Source organism: Citrus clementina, unplaced genomic scaffold (genome assembly GCF_000493195.1).
Source record: "Citrus clementina cultivar Clemenules unplaced genomic scaffold, Citrus_clementina_v1.0 scaffold_5, whole genome shotgun sequence".
Taxonomy (NCBI): Eukaryota; Viridiplantae; Streptophyta; class Magnoliopsida; order Sapindales; family Rutaceae; genus Citrus; species Citrus x clementina.
In genome coordinates this window covers 11638218-11648202 of record NW_006262201.1, presented here as the reverse complement: position 1 = coordinate 11648202, position 9985 = coordinate 11638218, and the positions used below count along the sequence as shown (strand labels likewise).

At 33.4% G+C, this 9985-nt stretch overlaps 1 non-coding gene across 1 annotated transcript; it reads right to left on the bottom strand.

The window, feature by feature from the left end:
• Positions 1-8813: 8813 nt before the first annotated feature.
• On the bottom strand, positions 8814-8917 carry LOC112098676. The gene has a single exon (XR_002905786.1). It is a non-coding gene; the product is annotated as a small nucleolar RNA R71 (small nucleolar RNA).
• Between the last annotated feature and the right edge of the window lie 1068 nt (positions 8918-9985).

The window sequence follows — 9985 nt, the reverse complement described above, 5'->3', positions numbered from 1 at the left end:
TTCATGCATCGTCATCATGCATGATTTGCTGTGATCGCTTTGGATGAGTTCGTGAGATTTCATAAAGGGTGTTGATGTTTTTATTGAGTACTTATTAATGATTTCCAATAAAACGCTTGTGTTGCTAGTCTATGCAAGATTGCGTTTGCTTCTGTTATTTTGTTTTGTTTCTTCACTATGCGTTTTGTTGAAAACTGTGTTCATCAGGCAATGCCTGATTGCAAATAAATTAAGATGAGAGTAATCATCTGCATGTGTTATAATAAAAATCTTTGTGTCACTTGTGCTTCCTCTGTTATTTGAATGTATTTTCGTTTTAAGATGATTGATTATTTTGTGGCGCGTTCTACAAACAGTTGGTAAATCTGTCATTAACGAAAATTAAATACGCACTCTAATCTGAACAGCTTGACTTGTAGTCTCAATTTGTCATCTCATGTTTCATGATAATGCATGATTTCCTCTGATCGCTTTGGATGAGTTCATGAGATAGGGTATTGATGGTTTAATGAAGTATTTGTTGATTTCGAATAAAAAGCATGTATTCTGATGATTTTTTTTTTTTTTTTGTTTCTTGATTATACGCCTAGTTAAAAAATGTGTTCAGGCGAGGCCTAATCGATTGTAATTAAACAAAGATGCTAGTAATCATCTGTGTTATCTGATAAGTCTTCTACTTCCTTTAGTACTGTGCCATGTGAACAAAATATTTGTGTCGTTAAATCTGAATTATTATGCAGATTCCAATAAAAAATTTAATCCAGCATAAGCATCAAGGATCTAGTATCATTGCTTATGCCTACTAAGTTATAAATTCATATGCATATGTCTGAATGTCAATGTGTATAAAAAAAAGTTTAAAAAACACCTAAATCAAGTAATGCAACATCAAGAATTTCTATCTAAACAAAATATAATATGTAATAAACTAAGTCTTTAACTCCAATTAAAATAATAAATTACTCTTTAATACTGAATTCCAAAGATCCAAATACAAGAATAACTTATTTATCGTATAAAGAGTATTCACTACAGCAAAATGGTCTTCACTAATACTTAGCTCGTGATGCTTAATTAAAAAGTATCAGTATTTACATACATATGGTCCATTTTTCATGTTTAACATACAAGTATCACAAATTACTGATATGATAGGGTTAATAAGTTAGACATCAGAAATTTCTGACACTAAGATATCTAAAAAAAAAATCAAAATAATTTTAATCTTGTCCCAATTACAACTCAATCCCAAGACCTCTCAAAAGTCAAGCTTCTAAATTAAAAAGAGAAACAATAATATAATACAAAAAAAATGTATATATAGAAAATAAAAAAGCCCTAAGTCGGCAAATCCCTAATTCTAATGTCAACTTCATCTTCTAAACTCTCTCTCTCTCTCTCTCTAAGTCTCAGCAGCCACGTGTGCAGTCAGCGAGCGCGTTGCCACTCCTTAGCTAGTCTTCCGCGAAACATCCACACTATGTGCCGTCATCGACAATTTGTGTTTTGCCTCACGGTGCATTCGTCGTGACATGGTAGTTGTGACTCGTCAAGTCAACCAGTCTCACATCCTCACGGCTGTCACTCGTCAGCCAGTGGTCGTCATCACGGTCGTCGGCTGCTATTATTTTCAAATTTCAATTTTGATTCATAATAAAGGTATAATATTAGAAAATTTATTTTAATTTATTTGATTTTCGTATCACTACTAGAAAAATGGTCTTTACTGATACTTAACTTGTGACACTTTGTTAAAAAGTATCAGTATTTACATACATATGGACCATTTCCTGTGTTTAACATATAAGTATCACAAATTACTGATACCATAGTGTTTGCAAGTCAGACATCAGAGACCCCTGACACTAAGCTATCAGTTAAAAAATCAAAATAATTCTAATCTTGTTCCAAATAGAACTCGAACCCAAGACCTATAGAAGTCAAGCTTTTTAAGTTAAAAGGAAAAGAAAAAACCATAATATAATACACAAAAAAATGTATATATAAAAAAAAACCCTAATTTCGTAAATCCCTAAATCTAATCTAGGTCAATTTCATCTTCTAAACTCTCTTTCTCTCTGAGTCTCAACAGCCACGGTCTCTCTCTCAGCAGTCACGGTCACGGAAACAATTACATAGCCACGGTCTCTCTCTCTAGCACGTCGTCACTCACCCAGTTTGTTGTCAACTAGTGTATCATGACCGTCAGCCTGTGTACAGTCTGTCAGCGCGTTGCACTCTTTAGGTAGTCTTCGGTGAAGCATCCACACTGCGTGCCGTCATTGTCGATTTGTGCTTTCCTCACTATGCGTTCGTCGTGTCATGGCAGTTCTCACTCATCAGCTTCAGCTAGTCTCGCATCCTCACAGTCATCACTCGTCAGCCGGGGGTCGTCGTTGTAGTCATTACAGACACGGTCATCTGCTGCTGTTATTTTCAAATTTCAATTTTCATTCATAATAAAGGTATAATAGTAGAAAACTTATTTTAATTTATTTGATTTTTGTATTAATGTATTCGATTGAAATCGAATACTTGGTTAAAAAAAATTGAAATTTTTTCAGTTATGTATTTGATATCATTCTTGTTTAAGAAACATGCATTTCAGTAGTTGATTTCATTTAGTCCGTGTTCTTTTTGGTTGCTTTATTTGATAGAGCAGAGCAGAAGGCTTTTGAAACCTCAGCTTCCTTTTATTTTTTAATCTTTTATGGCGAAAGTAGGGTAAGAATAGTATGAAAACATGTTTTGCTTTCTTCTTGGATGGCTAGCTTGGCTTGCCGTGGGAGAGTGGGAAGCTGATTTATATCATATTAATTACATCACATGGTTATATAATAAAAGTTATATTTTTTTAGGAATGTGTATTTGTGTCATATTTTGAGCACAACATTTACTTGTTCAAATAGGGACTCGCAGTATACCGGCCTTGATGGGAGCTGTGGATATTTCATGGTCAATGGGGATGATTGGCTATTCAAGTATTGAATGTTGCTTTAGTGGTAGTTAGATCTTTCTATTATGTCTTTTATTTTATTTACTAGTGTTTATATAATGAATAATAAACAGTTCTTTGACTAGAAAGTTGTTGGTAGCATCATGGACCCAATTTGTGAGTATATCATTTCTCCTAACTTGCAAATATTTGTTCATTAGCAGTATTTATTTGGGAATATTTTGTACCTATAACGATCTGTAATGTTCTGGATTCTATTTACCTTTTGAGGACCTTAGAATGATTATGTATGTCAAATTCTCTATTAGATTTGTTCCTTGATTTACTAGTGTTAGATTTCTTTTGGATTCTAGTTATTCTCACGTGGCTTTGACTTTCCTTTATTGTTGTACTTTCTTTCCCTTTTCTTTTGGAATAAATTTCTTCGATTAATTGGGGCCCTAAAAAAAGTTTATACTAAAACCTTTATTCTGCCAAGTTATAATTTGCTACGACATATGGAGTGAAATATATCTTGGAAGAAATTGTAAAGTGGATAGTTTGAGATGCATGCTCAGATGTGGGGAGAGTTCTCTTGTTAATGATGAATTATACTATGTATTAGATGTACTATTGTAGCATGTCCTTTTAGGTCATATATTAGCAAGCCTCTTGTATCATAATAGCAGGGCGTTACCGCGTTGGTCAAATTACATGCTTGGTTTAATAGGTACTTTAATGCATTAAAAAAATATATTTGTCATTCAAGTTTATCCATGAAGCTTAGGAGTATTCATGTGCATTTATGAAGTTTACGTATTTAGTCTCTATACTTTTTTTTTTAGGTTACATTTCAAACAGGATTTAAAAATTTCTATTCTATAAATGTGCAGCAAAATTCTTCAGCAAACTACGGATGAAGTCAAAATAAATCCTTTCTAGCTAGCATGTGCTAACTTTTATAAAACTTGCATTTTGTCTTATCTCCCATGGGGAGGAGCTGAACTCATTCAAGTAATGCTTTATTTAATCATTGCTTGATGGTTTATTTAAATATAACATATATGTTTTATTGTCTTATATTCTGTATCTGTATTTTGGATTTGGAATTTCTATTAATGGACTTCACCTCTCTACCATAAAATGAGAATATATTAATACTCTTATGGCTATTTTGAGAGACAAACATAAAGAATCATCACCTTGGCAAAATAAGCTCCATCCTTTTTAAATAATCGACAGTGCATCGTGTGTAAGTGAATGATTGAGAGATCTCTATATATAATTGATCTAGTGATCTTTCTTTAATCTTTCCTTTGGTTTCTTTATCTCAATGACCTTAAGCCTTTTTGTATTGCTTTACCTCTATAACTGAATATGTTTAGTTTTCCATTTGCTGAAGTGAAGTTTCTAGGAGGTTGATGTTGTATTTTGACTCATGATTGTTATCATTGTGTGTTGAAGATTTGATAGGAAATTGAAAAGTATTACAAGAGTTTGGTAGTATACCTTTTTCATTTTTTGGCTTAGGGATACTTATATAATTCATTAGTGATAGCCTAAGAATACTTAAGATAAAAAGGATTAATATCAATTCTAAGCTTTTTTAGGATCTTTGGTAACTACTGTCAAGTGGTACTGTTTATTACTATGTTATTGCTTTTTATAATTTCTAGAAAATGTCAAGTGTTTGGTTATAAATTATTGTTTAGTTTTGAGGTTAGTAATATATACTTGTTAGTAATTGGAGTTGATGTTGAATGTTATGAATACACTATTGATGATCTTTCGTATGTGTAGGCCGCATTTGTTGTCAAGTTATTTGTAGCATTCAATAATCATGTAATGTATGAGTATATTTTTGCTTGTAAATGTCCGACACTTAATTTGTGTAGCAAACTAATTAATTCTATATGTTACACTTATAGGTGGGAAAACAATGAAGTTCAAGGTGTGGAGGCAATAAGGAGAATTTTGTTGCAAACTAAATACTTGTATTTTTTTTTTCAATCTAAATATCTACTTGTGGGCATTTCAAACTATATTTGAGATACTCTAAATTTGTATGTTTCTTTTAGTACTTGTTTTAATTTGTATTTGGTATAATTGTGACATATTAATAATATTTAAATATGAAATGAAAGATTTTGTAATATAAATTAAGTTTTTTAAATTTTATGGCGCCTTTTAATTTTACCAATAAATCAATAGGCAATGATCCAATTCAAATTTTTATTTTTTAAATAAATTAAACAGTGATATCATGGTAACAATAATTATAGACACTAATATAATATCAACAACTACTAATACTATGGTGTCATAATATTAGTGATACTGTAGTAATAGTAATTTCTGACACCACTTACAAGTGTCACTATTTTTCTAACTCCCAGATTACTGACACAATTAACAAGTGTCACTGAAAGTAATTACTGACACTATTCTAATGTCAATAAAGACCATTTTTCTAGTAGTGTATTAATGTATTGGATTGAAATCGGCTACTTGGTTAAAAATTTTTTGAAATTTTTTCATTTGTGTATTTGATATCATTCTTGTTTAAGAAGCACGCATTTCAGTAGTTGATTTCATTTAGTCTCGTGTTCTTTTTGGCTGCTTTATCTGGTAGAGAAGAGTAGAAGGCTTTTGAAACCTTAATTTTTTTTTTAATGTGGGAAAATAGGGTAAGAATAGTATTAACACATGTTTTGCTTTCTTCTTGGATGGCTGGGCTTGGCTTGCCGTGGGAGAATGGGAGGTTGGCTTATATCATATTAATTACATTTTTATATAATAAAAGTTGTCTTTTTAGGAATGTGTATTTGTGTCATTTTTTGGGCAGAACATTTACTAGTTTCAAATCAGGACTTGTAATATATTGGCCTTGATGGAAATGGGGATATTTCATGGCCAATGGAGATGGTTGGCAATTCAAGTATTGAATGTTGCTTTAATGGTTGTTGGATCTTTCTATTCTGTCTTTTTTTGTTTTGTTTTGTTTTATTTACTAGTGTTTATATAATGAATAATAAACAGTTCTTTGACTAGAAAGTTGTTGGTAGCATCATGGACCCAATTTGTGAGTATATCATTTCTCCTAACTTGCAAATATTTGTTCATTAGCAGTATTTATTTGGGAATATTTTGTACCTATAACGATCTGTAATGTTCTGGATTCTATTTACCTTTTGAGGACCTTAGAATGATTATGTATGTCAAATTCTCTATTAGATTTGTTCCTTGATTTACTAGTGTTAGATTTCTTTTGGATTCTAGTTATTCTCACGTGGCTTTGACTTTCCTTTATTATTGTACTTTCTTTCCCTTTTCTTTTGGAATAAATTTCTTCGATTTATTGGGGCCCTAAAAAATGTTTATACTAAAACCTTTATTCTGCCATGTTATAATTTGCTACGACATATGGAGTGAAATATTTCATGGAAAAAGTTAAAGTGGATAGTTTGAGATGTATGCTCAGATGTGAGGAGAGTATTCTTGTTGATAATGTATTATACTATATATTAGATGTACTATTGTAACATGTCCTTTTAGGTCATAGATTAATAATGGAGGTTTGTCAGCAAGCCTCTTGTATGATGCTAACAGGGCATTACCACTGTTGAGTGTTAGAAAATGCATATTTATAAAGGAGAAAACCGTCATTTTACATTTCAAGTCTTACTAACAACCCTTACTTTTATGTATTTAACATTCTTGTGATTTAATTACGTGTGTTTTATTTTAATTAAGTAATTTATGTATTTTAGGGGTATTATAGTCATTTCACAATAAAGGAGAGATCAGACGGCAAAACGGACATCACTTTTGAACTCAGGACGGTCGAAAACCTTAGGAGGAGCATAAAAGGAAAAATGACACTATTCACATGTACGGTACTATTCACGTATACGGGACTGTATACATTACTGTTCACGGCACTGTTCACATAGACGGATCGATGACGTGGCATTGACCGATGATGTGGCATTGACCGATGATGTGTCACGATCCTGTTGGACTAAAATTCTTATGTACTGTTGATGGTGACGTGGCAGCATATCAGTGGACGAAAAATCTCGCGTACGGTGCATGCATCACACAGGATTATTTTCAACCAAACCGCGTTACTGTTCATCCGGGTCAAACCGCGTTACTATTCAAAGTCGGGTCAAACCGTGTTACTGTTCATCCGCGTGGTCAAAACGTGGACTGTTGACTGATGACGTGGCGCAATCCTGAGCGTCCAAACTGTTTTTAATCCGATGGCCATGATTTACTCCATGTATCTATAAAAAGGGGGCCTCTCCCCCCTAATTTGATATCTCTGAATCCATTTTTGGACTCTGTTTTCTGTAATTCCCTCTCCATCTTGTATTTTCTTCGTATTTTAATAAACTCTCATTTTGCCCCTAGTTCAATTATGAGTAGCTAATTTTCTTTCAAGCTTGGGTTGAAGGTGAAGTCTCAACATGTGTCATGGGCTTTATTTGGTAAATTTATTTTCTCTTCCCCTCTAGTTTTTGTGGATGTTTTGACTTCTCGTCGACAAATAATACTAATCTTGTTTAGTAACGCCTTGGTTTCACCGGCCCTCTAGTACAAGGATATTATTTTTTGGCACGATAAGCCCTTAGCACCATATTGATTAGAGCGTGGTTCATGAGGTGTGGATTCCCCCCTCATGATTTAATTGACATTAATACGGATTATTTAGCCCATGATGCATGTTGATACGGATCCAGATACCAAAGTACGTCATTTCAATAGATTTCTCTTCAATTTATTCTTCCCATTTCAATTCCAATTTTAGAATTTATTCTCGCCATTTTAATTTAAGTTTTAGCATATTCCAAATCATTTCCACCACAAATCCAATCTCTCATTTACAAAATTAATTCTACACAATTAAAATCTACCTCCTCGTGGGATCGACACTCGTCACCATTGATCTATACTATAATAGATTCGTGCGCTTGCGAGTACATTAAAATTTGCACAACAAGTTTTTGGCGCCGTTGCCGGGGAGGTAAGTACTTTTAATTCATATAATTAATTTTTGTGAATAATTTCTTTTATTTGTTTTCTTGTATTTTTTTATTTTTATTAAAAAAAAAGAAAAAAAAAAGTGAATCTACATTTAAAGGTTAGTATTTTTTTCTTTTTCTCTTCTTTAAAATTCTGTAATTTCATTTTCAATTTATTTTTCTTTGTAATTTTTTTTTGTTTGTTTATCTTATTAATTTATTTTTAGTTGATTTATTTCACGTATTTGTTTTTGTGTATTTTTATAGTAAGGTTGTAATAGCGCAATAAGGTTAGTATCGTAATTTCTCCCTCTTCTTTATTTTTATTTGTTTTGTTCCCATCTTTATTTTTATTTTATTTGTTTTGCATGCATGGTCGTAGGTCATTATTACCTAATCTTGAACCTATAGACCTTGAATTAGAAAAAACACTTCGCACACAAAAGAACATTAAAAATAAATTTGAAATGGATTTACAAGCACCACAGGAGAGGCCATTTAAAGACTATTTTAGTCCCTTAGCTAATTTGAGCACATCTTGCATAAGATACCCAAATGTAGCTGCTAGGAGTTTTGAATTAAAACCTAGTGTGCTAAATTGTCTCCCCACATTCTATGGCCTAGAAAATGAGGACCCATATAATCATCTGAACGATTTTCATGCTATTTGTCAAACTTTTAAATACGAGAATTTTTCAGACGATGATGTCAAACTTAGACTATTCCCATTTTCTTTAAAGGATAGAGCTCGTTCATCGTTAAATACTTTACCTGGCAATAGCATTTCATCGTGGGAACAAATGGTTACAAAATTTTTAAATAAATATTTCCCAGTGCATAAAACCAATGCTATTCGCAGGGAAATCTCGGAGTTTACCCAGAGAGAGGACGAGCAATTTTTCGAAACATGGGAGCGATTCAATGGGCTACTCTTGAAGTGTCCACATCATGGGTACGAGAAATGGCACCAATGTCAATACTTTTTGGAGGGATTACTACCAAATGTGCAAGAATGGCTAATGGCAACAAGTGGAGGAGAGCTAATGTCAAAAAGTGCATCAGAAATTTGGGAATTCTTCCAGCGACAAGCAGATAATTCCCAACAACGGAGTCGATCACTCAGGAATACTAGAAGAATTAAAGGAGTGAATGAGGTTCAAATTGGCGAATCAACTTCGGGAATCAAAGAAGTCAAGGAGATGGTTGAAGGTCTTGCTCGACAAATAGCATCGTTATCAACTGCGAAATCAACAGAACCACATGACCATGACTCATACTCAGATCAAGCCAATGCCATAGGTGTAATGAGAAAGCCATCAAATTACAACCCACACCAATGCAACAAATTTCTCAAAATCCTCAAGCCTCTCAGCCCCCATTTAGACCATACAATCAGAACCAGAACTACTCTCAACCCAGACCATGGGAGGATGCATTCCAGAATCTCAAGAATGTTACTCACTCTACGATTGAGCAACAGAATCGCACCATTGATGGACTACGAAATGAGTTGAGAGTGGGCTTCAACTCACAAGCCCAATCAGTTTCAAGCCTCGAGAAGATGGTGTGACAACTTGCTTATTCAGTTCAGACCTTGGCAATGACCGTTGAGAAAGGTAAGTTTCCAAGTCAACTAGTGCCTAACCCTAAAGGAGTACATGAAGCAAGTACCAGTTCACCACAGCAGCATGGAGAGGTCAAAGCAGTCATGACCTTGAGAAAAGGAAAAGAAGTCGACAACAAAGTGGAGATGCCAGTGACAAAAGAAAATCAAATTGTACCTATGAATGTTGATGACTCATCACCGGAGGAGAAAGAAGAAACCAACCCACAAGAATATGTTCCCAAGGCTCCATTTCCTCAGAGGTTAGCTAAAGGAAAAAAGGGAAAATCCACAGGTGAGATTCTTGAAATCTTCAAACAGGTAAGTGTTAACATCCCTTTGCTTGATGCTATTAAACAAGTTTCATCTTATGCCAAGTTTCTTAAAGACCTTTGTACTAAAAAGAGAAATATGCATGTT